We start from the raw sequence: 16,084 nt of genomic DNA, 5'->3' as shown, positions 1-16,084 counted from the left end.
AAATATCAGCAATGTATCATTAATGTGTAAGATTTTCTAGTTCCCAGGCACTGAGTACCATGTTAGCAAAGGCTGGTGCTTCCTTCGAACCCATTGCTACCCCCTTGATCTGTTTATTAATTTTATTGTTGAAGTAAAAAGTTATTGAGCTATATCTACTAGTGTAGTGATGGTGTTCATTTTTTGATTAGAAAAGGAGGTATATTTAAGAAGAGTTCTAGTAAGTGTAGTCACTCTAGATATGGAATATTTGTATACAACGATTCTGTGTTTAATGTGACTAAAGTACAATCTGACAATTCCATTTTTTTGTGAAATAACTCTTTCAGGAAAGCCCATGAGTCCTTGAGATAACAGGCTGTGTTTTATACCAGTGGGTTTAAAATAGAATCTAAATATTCTGCAATTCTTTCAGTTTTCATCTTTTTGTTAGATTATATGCCTGAATGGTGGACCGTCCTGATTTTTATGTACTTTAGGTATTCCAAATCTCCTTCCCATATTAGGAGAATGTACATAAAATTGAAACTGCTAGAACATACTATTTCTACAGATGAGTTTAAAGTCTTAAATCAATTTGAAATGTTTTCTGACAGTACTGAAGTCAACAATCTGAAAAAAAAAAATCATTATTTAGTAGTTTCTTCCACTTTCATCACATAAACTGTTTTGTTCCATTAATACCAACCCAGTACCCTTGTCTGCTGGCATGATGCAAAGCTTTCCTGAATGAGTTATTTCACAAAAAATGGAATTGTCAGATTGCAGTTTAGTCACATTAGACCTAGAATTGTTGTATAGAAATATTCCACATCTAGAGGGACTACACTTACTAGAGTCTCCCAAAGGCATGTGGAAAAATGTGTTATGATCTGATGAGACCAAGGTTAAACTTTTTGGCCACAATTTGAAAAGGTACGTTTGGTGCAAAAACACTTCACATCACCAAAGGAATACCATCCCCATGAAGCATGGTAGTGACCGTATAATGCTTTGGGGTTGCTTTTATTCAACTGGAACTGGGGCTTTAGTCAAGGTGCAGGGAACTATGAACAGTTCCAAATAGCAGTTATACATCTGCTAGAAAGATCAAGAGGAATTTCACCTTTCAACACAATGACCCCATGCATGCATCCAAAACTACAAAAGAATGGCTTCACCATTAGAAAATTTAAAGTTTTTGAATGGCCCAGCCAGATCCCAGATGTAAATCCAATAGAAAATCTGTGGGGTGACCTGAAGAGGGCTGTGCATGAGATGCCCTCATCTGACAGATTTGGAGTGCTTTTGCAAGGAAGAGTGGGCAAATATTGCCAAGTCAAGATGTGCCATGCTGATAGAGTTCTACCCAAGAAGACTGAATGCTGTAATTTAAATCAAAAGGTGCTTCAACAAAGTATTTAAGTGAATGCATTTTTTATCCATAAATTTGTTTTCAATTGAATTGTATAGGTTATAGGTAACATTAAAGGTGGGAAAAGTTTTGAAATGATTTATTGTGGTCTCATTTTTTTTATTTTGAGATTTTAGTAATTCTTTGAAAAAGTTATGACCATCTGGAGAGTGTTCTTTTCTGGTTACCAGTATTAAGCTGACAAGTAAAAGTGAAAATATCCAAACAGAATGTACCTTCTTAGAGTAATGTGGGCAGGCAAAAGCCATTCCACTATATAAGGTTACAATGACATTTATGGCACACTGAAGCAGGGAAATTATGGTTTAGCAAGTACTTATTTACTTCACATTTGTTAACCGGGTTGGTCCAGCTGAGCACTTGCCCATTTTCAGTGGAGACCCGAGGGGAAAAGCTCCAAGAGTAAATTCTTTACATAACACAGATTAGATTGTTAATTAAATAACATACGGTGTAGTAAAATTACAGCATAATTAATATATATAGAGATATAGAAATATATAGAATTTGAGAATAAGTACATGGTGGAGTAAGCAATTTGCAGTGAAGAATTTAAGATTAAGTAGATTTGGAAAAGAAAAACAGGTCAGTCAAGTAGGATCCTGATGGGAGCGGATTCAGTTTTTTTTTTTTCAGCTGTTTTTGTGATGCCTCGCAAGTTAGAGGGGAGGTTGTTCAAGATTTTTGTTATGGAAGTTTTGTATAGGAGATTGCCTGTTTTGATTTTGGGTGTACGTGTTTCTAGAAGAAGTTTCTCTGAACTGTGGATGGGATGAGGGGACAATAGTAGATAAACCCACTGCTTGGCCCCCTCTTTTGGCAATTTGGTTATGTAGTATGAGGTGGTTTAAATGTATTTGGGGTAGTTTAAGCTGGTGCGGTAATTCAAGCCAGTGTAGCTTGTGGATCGGTATACAATGGTGGGTAGGGTTAGAAAAGTTGGTTGCAAATTTGGCAGTTTTATTGTAGGTTTGTTCTAGCCTGGAAAGTAGACAGGATTGAAGGTTGGTGAAGACTGGTTATCCATAGAGGAGGCTGGGAAGGAGATGGGTTGTGCCAGGGCGCATCTAGCATTGGTAGAGAGGAATTTATAGTTGCGGTATAGCATGCCAAGATTTTGGCTAGCTTTCTTAATTGCTTGGTGAATGTGCAAGTCAAGTTTGTCATCAGTAGTCATTCCCAGTAATTTTGTGCGAGTCTTCATTTATGATGGTATTTAATGAAGTGATAAGGCAATCTTAAGGTGGTCATTGTTTTGGGGAGAAATAGAAGTACCTTTTTTTTTTTTTTGGGATTGAAGATAAGCTGATCATTTAGCCAGTTTTCTACAAGATGGAAAGATTGTGTCTGAAGATGAGATGGAGTTGGAGGATATAATCAGAGTGGAGTCATCAGCGTACTGTATGAGGCTAGAAAGGGGGGGTGGAGGAGTGGAGGTCCTTAATAAATATGTTGGAGAAGGGGTCCAAGAATAGAGCCCTGGGGTACACCACTGTGTCTATAGGTAAGAAGGAACAGTAAGAAGATTGCCATCTGACTTGACTGTAGCCTGTCTGAGAACTGGAGAACCATGAGAGAGTTGAGCTGCGTAGACTAAGTTTAGCCAATTTAGTCAGAAGTTTGGGGTGTGATACCATAGCAAATGCCTTAGATGAGTGTAGGAACAGACCTACTAGATTTCTGTTCCTAGCCTCAGCAATGGTGTGGGTGAAGGACAGAGCTGTAGAGGTGCTGTGGCTAGGTTTAAAGCCATGTTGGGTAGGGGTGAGGAGGCGGTTTTGGAAGAGGAAGATAAGTATTTGGTTGTGAATGTATTTTTCTAGATTTCTGGATAGTGGGGAAAGTATAGCAGTTGGCCTGTAATTAGTGATCATTGGAGCTGCCACCTTTGTGAAGGGGATAATGTAGAAGGATTTCCAGATTTCGGGTACAGTAGCTTCTTTATTCTTATCTCAGTCTATTAGAGACTGGATAGGTGATAGAGTTTGCTTCAAGCTTGAAGTGTGGAGGGAGCTTGTCGGCAGAGGGAGAACGGGGTTTAATTTTGAGACGCTGAGACTTTATGTAGGAAGTAGAAACAGGGATGAGTGAGAACCTTTTATTTTCAGATTGGGGTGTTGATATTTGGGGTGGTTCTAGCTCGTATTAGTCTATTTGCTGATGGAGTCTATGAAAAACTTGTTGTGGAGAGAGGTGGTCTGTTGGTCAGGGTAAGGATTTGGGAGTTTGAGGTTTACCAGGGTGGAGGATAGAGTTAATTCTTCAGAAGTTTGAGTTCAGTTGAGCAGTGGTTTGTGTCTTAGTGCAGAAGGTCTTTTTCATTGTATATTTGTTTCATAGTATGGTTTCCAAGTTCTTTTTAAGTAGATGTCCTACTTTTCATTGTTGCAGTATTCTTACAAAAGGATTTCCTACCCAGGATAGCCATATATCTGGTCAGCATACCAAAACTTTATGTACCTTGCACCACAAACTTTGGGCAGTACTTGGAAGGTCATAAGTGATCTTTGAGCACCTAATCATCAGAAATGAATTGCCCCAGGAGAAACAGAGCAACCCAAGAGGAAGAGCAAATAACATAAAGAAGGACCCCCATCTGCTATAAGAGTAAGAAAAACAGAAACCAAGACGGTGGAAGGAGGGACAGAATGCTGCAGCAGATAAAAATAGGATACCCACTGTTATACATTGTTAAACATGTGGTATGTCCTTCCTTGTGTTGCAGTATCCCTTACTAAAGGGAGTACAAAAGCTGCTGTAGAGGAGGAAACAAATTAAAAGTCCTTAAAAACACATGAAAGATGGCCCTGCAAATCCCGGTTCTGGCCCGAGACGCTTCATATGACTTGTAGTGTTTTAGTGAAGTATGTAGAAAAGACAAAGTAGTAGCTTCCAAAAAGGATCCAGCATCCAGGCCTTTGAAGGAAGAGAGAGAAAAAAGAAAACTCCAGAAGAGTCTACCGGCCTGGTGGAGCATTCACTGAAAAGTTTTTTTTTTTTTTTTTTAACCATGAGAAGAACAAAAGGAAATTGATTAGCTTAAGCCAACGTTTTGACATGAAAAGAAAGTTACTCAGATTTCTCAACTTTAGTCCTATCCAGAGGATGTCTGAGTTGTCTATGCAAATCTTAAGTATGCAGAATTCTCACCAAAATTCTGAGGTGAAGTGGAAAAAAAGAGAGGTAAATTGACCAATTGTTTTAGGAAGTCCTTGAGCATGCAACAGTTGGAAAGAAACTATCTGTGGAAAAACAAGAGGGTAACTGCCGCGAGGGGCTGGAGTTCAGAGACTCTCTTTGATAGAACACCCACCAACAAAACAGTCTTCCATGTCCAGAACTGCAAAGTTCAAGGTTCAAAAGGAGGCCATCGACTTTTCTGTTACAAAATTAAGGTTCCAGGCAGAATGGGCTTTCTTTGGATCCTGTTATGAAGTATGTCTTTCGAAAATTGTTTTCTGAAATTTAGAAGAAATTGGTGGATGCAAAGTCGAGCATAAATGACAAATCTGTCAACCCAAAAGTGAATAAATCACATATCAGAACAGTAGAAATACCCACTAAGAGGGTTTTGTTCATGCATGTGATATCAAGTGAAAAGTCTTTTCCACTTAATACACGAATGGTTCTTTTTAGCGTGCAAAACCTGAAGCACGTCCTTATGTCTAAGGTTGAAAAGTAATCAAAACCCTGTCACCCAAACAGCCAAATTGTAGTGTGAGCAAATGAGGTGAACGAGCGACCCTTTGTTCTGTGTGAGGTGATCCCTTCTGTGATTTTCATCTGTCCAGGGGCAATCAAAATGTAACAGAAGGGGAACCAATGTGGTCTAGGCCAAAACTGAGTCTGCTACAGGATTTTGTCCTTCATGATCTTGTCTAAGACCTTGGGCAACAGAGGGAGCAGGGTGATAAAAATACTGAAACATCAATTTCCAAGAAAGGCATGGTGTCCACTTTCCAGGCCAGAGGACTCTGCACCCTGAAAGAGAAACTTGGAAGTTGCCTGTTTTTGTGTGTGTGTGTGTGTGTCTGTGTGTGTGTGTGTGTGTCTGTGTGTGTGTGTGTGTGTGTCTGTGTGTGTGTGTGTGTGTCTGTGTGTGTGTGTGTGTGTGTCTGTGTGTGTGTGTGTCTGTGTGTGTGTGTGTGTGTCTGTGTGTGTCTGTGTGTGTCTGTGTGTGTCTGTGTGTGTGTGTGTGTGTCTGTGTGTGTGTGTGTCTGTGTGTGTGTGTGTGTGTCTGTGTGTGTGTGTGTCTGTCTGTGTGTGTGTGTGTGTCTGTGTGTCTGTGTGTCTGTGTGTCTGTGTGTCTGTGTGTCTGTGTGTCTGTGTGTCTGTGTGTCTGTGTGTCTGTGTGTCTGTGTGTGTCTGTGTGTGTGTGTCTGTGTGTGTCTGTGTGTGTCTGTGTGTGTCTGTGTGTGTCTGTGTGTGTCTGTGTGTGTCTGTGTGTGTCTGTGTGTGTCTGTGTGTGTCTGTGTGTGTCTGTGTGTGTCTGTGTGTGTCTGTGTGTGTCTGTGTGTGTCTGTGTGTGTCTGTCTGTGAGGACTTCTGCTTGAATACCCCACCAGTTGATAAGGTCCAGGTGGAACTCTTTGTGAAGCATCCATTCATGAGGATCTGCCGTGGAACTGCTCTGGTTGTCTGCCACTAGATTGTGCTCTGAGGGAATGTAAACTGCCTGAAGGATCAGATGGCAGACTGCATAATAGTTCTTGTGTGGGAGTTTGCTGACCAGGTACAACTCTGTCTCCTAGCTTAACATAGCACATGACAGTGGTGTCTTTGTAAACCTGGAGAGGACCCGGTGTCTACTGAATGGTGTAAAGAGATTGAAATGGTAAGGCCTCGAAGCTGAGATATGTAAATCCACTACAGAAATTCCTTTTTTGGGACAAAGCAAGAGGAAAATGGGAAATTCCAGAGGATGAGTGTTGAAGCCAGGTTGTCTTTAGATATCACTGAAGCTTCCTCATGTGGAATCTGGTGAAAGGGTCCATAGGAATGGTGGAAGCCAACATCACCTGTAAAGGAGGAGGAGACTGGAAGAAAGCTGGCATGAAGGTGACCTTGAGAGGAGGAAGAAAAGCCATCATATGCAGGGTAAGAATCCTGTTTCCCAGGAAAACTGTCCTGTGAAGGGGACAGAATAGATTGAGACAGTGTGTGTGAACCACAACCTTAGAGATAAGGAAATTCCTTAAAGTGAAAAATCAAAGTGGATGTCCTACAATTCTTTCAGTTAAGGGCAAAGTGGGTAGGTCAAGCATCTCCTGTCTTTACTCTTTCCCTGGTCCATGTCTCAGGAATGGCAGTGTCTGAACTAGCAGTTTTAGAACCTGCACCCTGTGCGTTTGGTGTGCCTACCTCAGTGCTGGATACACTAATTCCTTCCCAATCTACTGAGATTTTTTTCAAGTCTGGGTAGGGTTAAGTTCTGCCAGCTTGACTGAGGTTTTGATATTCTCTTCAGAGTGATCTTTTATTTTACATTTGTTTACCTGGAATAACTCCCATTTTCAGTGGAGGCCCGTGGAGAAAAGCTTCACATTATACAAAATTTGTACAAAAAAATTATACAAAACTTAAATTGTACAAAAAATATACAAGACTTGCAGTACACCAGTAATTGCATTATGTGCTAGTATAGCTGACGTTTCTATTAATTCCTTATTGTAGTGTAGACACTGTAGTTTCTCAAAGTAAGCTGAATAAGGGTTTGTAGGGGAAGATTGGATAGAAAATGAGGTTAGATCACATACATTATTAAGTGGTCAGGGAAGAAGTATGACCAGAAGCTATAAAAATTAGCCTGGTGTAGTACAGGAACAAAACACGACAAATAGTTGAGATAAAAAACACACCTTTATAAGACACACAGCTTTCAGGTACAAGACCCTTTCTCAATGATAGACACAGGTACATTAAAATCAGACATTTAAATACACGCCCAACACATCACATGACCCGCAATCAAGGTTATGTGACTAATACAATGAAATGCTTACATTATTTATAATCTTAAAATATAAGCACACAAAAGTATGTATGTAAATATAAGCACACAAAAGTAAGTAATAATATGTGTGCATGAATTTTATCTTATCTTAGTTTGTTTTAAAATTATAAATGTAAGCATTTCATTGTATTAGTCACATAACCTTGGCTGCGGGTCATGTGATGTGTTGGGCGTGTATTTAAATGTCTGATTTTAATGTACCTGTGTCTATCATTGAGAAAGGGTCTTGTACCTGAAAGCTTTGTGTCTTATAAAGGTGTGTTTTTTATCTCAACTATTTGTCATGTTTTGTGCTCTTGACATTGCAGCAGTACATACTTGGTGTTCCTGTAGTACAGGAACAAAGCCAGGTGTCCTTAATCTTTTTGAACTGGTTGGCAAATGTGTTGGTTCTGATTCACTGAGGTAGTGAATTCCACCTTGTTGCTACATACTAAGAAAATAGGGAGTTCCCTGCTGTATATTACTGGATTTGGACATGTAGTAGAGATTTATTTGTTGAGTGAAGACTTAGTTTTGTGGTGTGGGGCTGGAGCTCATTTAGAATGGCAGGGTTTTTTCAGGTTGATATACTAGTTTTTGTGCTAAGATTAATTGGTTATAGGATAGAAGTTGAGAGTTCTAATCAGGCGAGTTTTTCTTTGAGTGACTGTAGTAGGTACAATGTCGGCAGTCAGCTGCAAATTTAACTGTTTTATTGTAGCATGTTTCAAGTTTAAATCTGTCTTGATGTTGGTGAGAATTGGGGAAGCATACAGAAGTGTTGATAGAAGTTGGGTTTAGCAATGACAACCCTAGAGGTGTTGGATACTTTTTTATGTAAAGGGTATATACCCATTTTTTGTGAATGTTAATTGTTTGTGCTATATATAGGTCAGATTTTAGGTTATCTATTACACCTAATAGTTTTGTTAATCGGCATTAATTTTAGCATTTTTCCTAGCTGTAATTTAGAAGGTGCTGGGGGCAGGGGTATCTTGTGCTCTGGAAGATCAGAGTTTTTTTATTGGGGTAAAGTATGAGCTGATGGTTAGAGCCATAGCTCTATCTAAAATTATTTTTGGGTTGTATCATGGAGGTGTTGCAGGTTATTAGCAGCACATAAGTGTCATCTGCATATTGGATAGTTGAAGCCAGTGGGGTAGCACTATGGAGGTTGATTATAAAAACACTGAAGAGTAGCAGCCTGAGAACTGAGCCTTTATGTAATCCTAGTGTCTTAAAGGGGGGGGGGGGGGGTTAGGATATTAAGTCATTTTAAAGTTTGACTGTCCTGTAGATAGCTTCAGAACCATTGAAGTGCAGAGGTTCTATTTGGTTAGTGTATTTAATAGTTATGGGTGGGAGACCATTTCATAGGCCTTGGACATGTCTACAAAGACTGACTATTTTACTATCTCAGAGTTGGTTGATGGTATTGGTGAAACTGAGGAGAGCAGTTATGGTACTATGATGGGGCCTAAAACCATATTGACATGTTGAAGGTAAGCTGATCAATCAGTTGGGAGTGGATACATGTTTTGAGGAGTTTAGATAATGGGAGAGCATAGTGATTGGTCTGTAGTTGGTCAGCTCTGTGGAATTTCTGCCTTTGTGTAAGGTGATAATGTGTACAATTTTCCAAATTGCTGGGACATTTTGGTCTGCTAATGGACCTGTTAAGGATACACTGGATCAGATGTGGCTGGCTTCAGCTGCTAGTTTTAAGTATTCACCTGGTAACTTGTCAGCTGCTATTGAGAATTTAAGCTTTTTCAGTAGTTTCTTAATTATAGCTGTGGGAACAGGCTGAAAGGAGAAGAATTTTGAGTTAATATTGATGTTTGAAGACTAGTGATGGCTCTGTGTAATCTTTTAATTAGAGAGAGTACACTTTCAGTGGAGTATTTATTGAATTCTTCTGCAACAGTGGTAGGCGAGTGTGGTATGTTGGGGAAGGGATAGTGGAATGTCCTGGGTGGAGAACTGCATTTATGGTATATTAAAATTTTTGAGGGTTATGCTGGTGTTTGTTGCAGGTTATAGTAGTTCTTTTGATCTAGGCTGATTTGGTGGTTAGCCTTGTTTCTAATTTGCTGGAATGAGATGCAGTTGATTTGGGTTTTACAGGGGAGACATGTTTGCAAAGCTGTCTCTTTCCTAAGGAGCGTACTGGTGTCATTAGCCATGGTGTGTATATGGCTTTAATACAGATTGACCTGGAGGGGCAATTTGTTTAGAATTTCAAGGAAGGTACTGTTGAAATCTGGTGCAGCATCAAGGGGCAGGATTTTTAGTAGAGACAAGTTACATTTGTTTAGGGTATTGATTAAGTCTTGGGGGTCAATTTTTTTTTTTCTGCAGATTTGATGGAAGGTGGTTAGCTTGACTGTATTTTTTTCTCTCTAGATAGGTTGGCATAGGGTCACTAAGGCTGTCAGGTAAGCAGCCACTAATCTGATAATTCTGAGGTGTGTTGGTTAGTGTCCTGTCCAGTATAGATTGACAGTTTGAGTTTTTATCTGTCCGTGTATAAGCTTGAATGAGTTGTGTGAAGCCATAGAGGCTGATGTGATTTGCTAGGATTATGTGCATTACAAGTTGTCCAGTCTATATTAGTCGCCCATAATAATTCCTTGGGCTATGGAATTTGATATAGACTGGATGATGTGCTCTGCAGTGGAGATGCTATTTCCGAGTGGGACATGGGTAGCTATAATGAATATGACTTTGTTTTAAGTTGACGTTTAGTAGGTAGGATTTCTGTTTTTGAGGTTATCTATGTTGAGGCTTTGTGGTAAAGATGCGAGACTGATGTTAAATAATAAGGCTACCCTTCCACCTCTTTTTGCCTTCCTGTCATTGTTGTAACCATGTGGTATAATGTATAATTTCATTCAGTAATGTGTGCTTTTTACCAGGTTTCCGTTAAAACAGCAATATGGTTTATATAAAATGGGATAGGGTGCCGTGTAATTCTTGAACTTTGACTATGCAGGTTTAGATTTAGGATTAGCATTCTGGAGCCTTTTCGTGATTGGTTATATCTTGTATTTGAGGGGTGGTGAGGTGATCTGTGGGCCTGGGCTTGGGAAAATGTCTCCACTTGTAAGTTTGGTAACTATGGTTGTGTCTGGACAAATGCTGATGTATGCTTATGAAAACTTAAAAGGGGTATTTTTTGGAGGTTTGGTTTAATATGGTGTAGTCTGTATGAGGTTTGATGGAGTTATCTTATATTTAAGATGGATGGAGATATTAAGATGGAGTAGTCAGGTGTGGAGAAAAGGTAGATGCACTTTTGTGGAATGTGTGAGGTGAAACTGGTAGTTAAAGTGAGCAGCATTTGCTAGAGCTAGTAATGTACAATGTGTTGATAGCATTTTGTAATGGTAAAAAGGGTAAGGATTGGTTAAAGGTTAGTGTGTGGTGTTGGATGGGTGTTGAAGTTGGCGTGGTGTGGAAATGTGAGCTAGGGAGTGGTTAGGTTTAGAATAAATTTGAATGATTTGGGGGAGGGAATGGGGGCAGGGTAGGGAAGTGGAGTGATGGCTGAGCATAGTGAGGTTGGAAGTGAGTGGGCAGGGCCATGTTCTATGACTGCACAGCAAGGAACAGTCAGTCACTTAGACTACCAGGTACTGTGCAAAGTATCTATGCAGCTGACGAGTTTGTAGAGTAGGAGTTAGAGAAATAGAAACCCAATGCCAGGAGTGATTATGGAGTGAGAGAAATATGAGCAAATGTATTTGGGAAGGAGGAGACTGAGTAAATTTATGATCCTAAACTAGACTTTATTGGGTTTAGAGAGATCTCAAGTGGGGGTGGGGACTACCAGTAGTGCACACTCCCTGATTACACTAATGAAATTTACAATCCTAGAAGGGTTAAAGCATTAACATGCACTGTAATGTTGCCTTTACTTTAAACTAGCCACTGACATTTGCAGATGCAGCTTGCTGGTAGAGAACTGCTATAGGGATGTCTTGGTGTTTGTATTAGCGGAGAACTGTAAATGAAAATAAAAATTAGGAAAAGCTGACAAGGGTAGTGCTAGAGGAGGTAGGACTGTATAATTGGTGGAATATAAGAAAGGAATGGAAGAGAAATGAGTAAAGCAGCCTAATAACACTACAGTTACTAAGTTGAATTAAAAACTCTAAATGGTAATTTGACACTAAAAATATGTTCAAAGAAAAACAAGCATCTAGGCATACATACAGTACACAACCAAGATGAATGTACGATATCCAGCTTAGCCTGGGTGAGCAGTCACTGTAACATAGAACAGTCCAAGTACAACAGAATCTATAGTACAAAGTATTACTACACTATAGCAGCTGAGTGCCTGCAAACTATAAGGAATTACATTACATCCCAGTTTAAGCGTATAGTGAGCAGTTAAATTAGAATACTATTGCTTGGTAGTAACTTTTAAAATACAGCAGTAGGAACATACTTGATGAAGCACAGCATCTTCTTTAAAAACAGTGATAATTGCATATTAGTTTTAGTAATATGAGCTAAATGGTCAGTAAAGCCACAATAAAAAAAAATAATGATCCCTCTTAAAACTAATGCATAAGCAGAGTTCAGTTTATCAAGACCGGGTGATGAGCATAACCCTTTAAATATATACACATGTAAATGGTGGCATATCTTACTACTTATAACAAATAAATAATTGGCACATATTCTGAGAATCTTCAGATTTCTACAGAAAAAAAAAAAACCTTTAGCAGAACTTACATGGCTTCATTCTTTTGGTGTTGGAGACTTTGGCCTTCAAATCTTTGGTGCCTGTCCCCTCCTTAACCTTCCACCCTGTCTGGTTCAGGGTTTCCTTCAATGTCGGCCACCCCTTTCTCTGGAAGGATAGTGCCCATGCCGGATGGGGGATTCTCAGATCTGGCAAAGGTTTAAAGGGTCTTTGAGGTTATGTGGAGGATTTTGATTTCTCAGAACCAAACCTGCGGTTCTGGCTGCACCTTTGGACACTCGCTCATAGGTTTTCAGTCCCTTAATACATGCATGGATCAGAGCTGAGCCCCAGGTTTCAAAAGATCATCTAAGATGCAGTCCTCCAAGGGGTCCTGGTCTGATTTGAAGGACTTGCATGAGGAGAGGCAAACTCCCCATCTGAGTCATTGGACTCTTGAGAGGGGCCCCAGACAGTCCTCTGGATAATGTCACCTTTGAAGTTCTGGAAATTGTGTGCCAGAGGGAAAATTGTCCAATAGATTCCACTCCCCCCCTAGAATGAAGCAGTCCTATTTGAGGCTTGCTTCTCAACCCCCCCCTGTGCTTGGGTGGCTCCTTTGGGAGATTGCTACACTGATTTCTCTGGGGATCATGTCAGGAGGCAGATGCTTGTAAAATTCTTCACAAGGAAACTGAAGATCTTTACCTCCTAAGGATAGAACAATGGGTGAAATGTCCTCTGATTCCATCAGTGCCGGATGCCACTATGTGCTGACAGTCTGCAGCCACTGTCTTGTACTCCCAACAGATTTCAGAGGGATCTCTGCAATGTTAAAATCTTTGAAAAAAGGCAGCTACAACTGAATTCAAGGAAGCAGATGTAGACTGCCTTGAACACCATGCATGATATATTTGATCTCAAGCGGATCATGTACAACACGCAGCAGGAACAAGCATCATTAAGAGCCTGCTTGGCTTGCTCTGCTTTTGTGATTTTGCAAAAAAAAAATCTTATGATGGATCCTCCTTATTTGGCTTTCATGTTAAAGAACACTTGCAGAAGTGTGAGCAAGATGGTAAGACACTTTTGGCCATTGTAATTGGATTTAAGAACTCCCTCAAAGATCTTGCAATAGGATCCAAAAGGGGCCCAAATCATACTGTTTTTGAAAAGCTAAGCTCCAACTCTGACTCCACTTCAGACAAGGGTGACTACAGTTTTACCCCTAATAATACATGCAGACTAAGAGGCTGTGAAGTTCCACAGAACCAGGGATATCACTGGAGCTTCTGTCAGCAGAACTGCCCATAATGACCTGCCAGATTTTCCCTCTTGAGGCAGTCTATAATTTTGTGCAGCATGGTTGACCATCATGCAAGATTCCTGGGTATGAGGGATACAGAGGCTATTTCATTCCCATTTTCCAACATCCTATTGGCTGCTCCTGGACATGCAATGCTACCTTGTAAACAAACTGCTAAAAAGGAAGCTCTTATCCTTGAAAGAGTCAACTGGGAGGTTCCACAAGACAAGAAAGGGTCAAGCTATTGCTCTGGATTCTTCTTGGACCTGAATTAGAACAGACTTTGAGCCAATTTTGTGTCCAAGGCAGGAGGACAACAAACTATGCAAAAAAAAAAGACCCAGTTCAGAATAGACTGCACAGCGACTGCTCTGTCATGTTTTCAGTGAAATTACTTTGAAGATCTACGGGACACTAGAATACACATCAAGATTGCCAAAGCATCCAGGCAATTCCTTCACTTGTGAGTTAGGGCCAATTATTACCAGTGCAGAGACCTGCCATTCTGTCATGCCACAGCCCCACTAGGTGTTCACGTGCATGGCAGTAGTTGCATCCCACTTGGGATTACAAGGGATCAGAGTATTTGCATATTTGGAAAATTGGCTCCTGACCACCATGATGTTAGTCTAATGAAGACTATCCTTGGTGACAGCCCTCAACATGGAGAAATCAAACCTGCAACCTGCCAAAACCATTCATCAGTTGCCAACTGAATACAATATAAAGCACAAGTCTCTCCCCTTTTAAGACCTTGTTTAGATCCTACACAGTTTGATTCAGGGACTACTTCGATGCAACAATCCACCTGCTGTACTAATTCTTTGCGTGGTTGACTTAATGGCATCCCCCATTCTACTAGTTCAGTTTGCTTAGTATCACATGAAAATTTGCAATGTTATAAGAGCTCGGTAGTCTCTACTCTTGGATCGCATTTTTCCCCACCAGCATAATGAACTGTTATAGGGAGCATTTAAAATGTTACATCACCTCCCCACGTGTCCGTACAGAAGACCCTTTGTCTCTTCTCCCCTCTGGCACTAGTCACAATAGATGCTCCTCCTTTTGGGGAGGAGGGGGTCAATTTCAAAATGGGATGGTCCAGTGTGTATGGGATGTTACAGGGCAGTTCTCATGTTGCAGGAGCTTCATGATCCTCCTCCCTTTAGGTGTGATTTCCGTTCAAACTGACAGTGATTTTTGGATCGCCCACTTGTTGCTATACCACACAAGTCCTATCTGTTATGTTGTAAGCAGTGACTTTGGCAATGGACTCATTACTTTCTAGAAAAACATTCCTAGAAAATGCAACTGCCTTGCGTACAAGTTCAACAGATCCATCCTGATGCCTCAATAGTTCTTGAATGCAGCAGTAGCTTAAAACATATTCAACTGCTTTGGCCAGCCATGCTGCAATCTCACTCTAACACTGAATGCACCACCTTCTTCATGTTTATTACCAAAGATGGGTAGTCCCCAAAGGATGCCCTGGTTGAGCAGTGGTCTGCTGGGGTGCCTTGTGTATATTTCCCCTCTGTCCCTTCTTTCGGCTACTCCCGTTGGGGGTCGCCACAGCGGATCAACTGTTTCCATTTCTTCCTGTCCTCTGCATCTTGCTTTGTCACAGCAACCACCTGCATGTCCTCTCACCACATCCATAAACCTTATCTTAGGCCTTCCTCTTTTCCTGTTACCTGGCAGCTTCATCCTTAGCATCTTTTTCCCAATATACTCTGCATCCCTCTTCAGCACATGTCCAAACCAACGTAATCTTGCCTTCTGGCTTTGTCTCAAAACCTTCCAACCTGGGCTGACCCTCTAATATACTTATTCCTAATCCTGTCTATCCACGTCACACCCAGTGCAAGTCTTAACATCTTCAGCTCTGCCACTTCAAGCTCTGACTCCTGCCTTTTTGTCAATGCCACTGTCTCCAACCCATATAACATAGCTGGTTTCTACCCTCTTGTAGACCTCCCCTTTCACTCTTAATGGTACTAGTCTGTCACAAATCACTCCAGACACTCCCTTCTCCACCCACTCCATCCTGCCTGTACTCTCTTCTTCACCTCTCTTCCACACTCACCATTACTCTGAACTGTTGATCCCAAGTACTTGTACTCATCCACCTTCACCACCTCTACTCCCTGCATACTCACCATTCCTTTATCCTCCCTCTCATTCACACACACATATTCTGTCTTAGTCCTGCAGACCTTCATTTCTGTTCTCTCTAGAGCATATCTCCACCTCTCCAGGGTCTCCTCCACCTGTTCCCTACTCTCACTACAGATGACAATGTCATCTGCAAACATCATAGTCCATGGGGACTCCTGTCTGATCTCGTCTGTCAACCTGCCCATTACCATTGCAAATAAGAAAGGGCTCAAAGCTGACCCTTGATGTAATCACACCTCCACCTTAAATGCATCCGTCACTTCCACCGCAGACCTCACCGCTGTCACACTACCCTCGTGCATATCCAATCCTGTACCACTCTTACATACTTCTCTGACACTCCTGACTTCCTCATACAATACCACAACTCCTCTGTAGGCAGCCTGTCATATGCTTTCTCCAAGTCCACAAAGACACAATGCAACTCCTTCTGTCCTTCTCTGTACTTCTCATCAACACTCTCAGAGCAAACATTGCATCTGTAGTGCTCTTCCC

At 40.9% G+C, this 16,084-nt stretch overlaps 1 protein-coding gene across 1 annotated transcript in view; it reads left to right on the top strand.

Moving 5' to 3' along the window:
* Nucleotides 1–16,084, top strand: part of GBE1 (1,4-alpha-glucan branching enzyme 1) — a 1,706,938-nt gene that overhangs the window by 228,445 nt on the left and 1,462,409 nt on the right. The gene's annotated exons all lie outside the window — the stretch shown is intronic.

The sequence above is a fragment of the Protopterus annectens genome, chromosome 5.part0, assembly GCF_019279795.1.
Source record: "Protopterus annectens isolate FY-2018-M chromosome 5.part0, PAN1.0, whole genome shotgun sequence".
NCBI lineage: Eukaryota > Metazoa > Chordata > Ceratodontiformes > Protopteridae > Protopterus > Protopterus annectens.
This window is presented reverse-complemented; position numbering and strand designations above follow the sequence as displayed.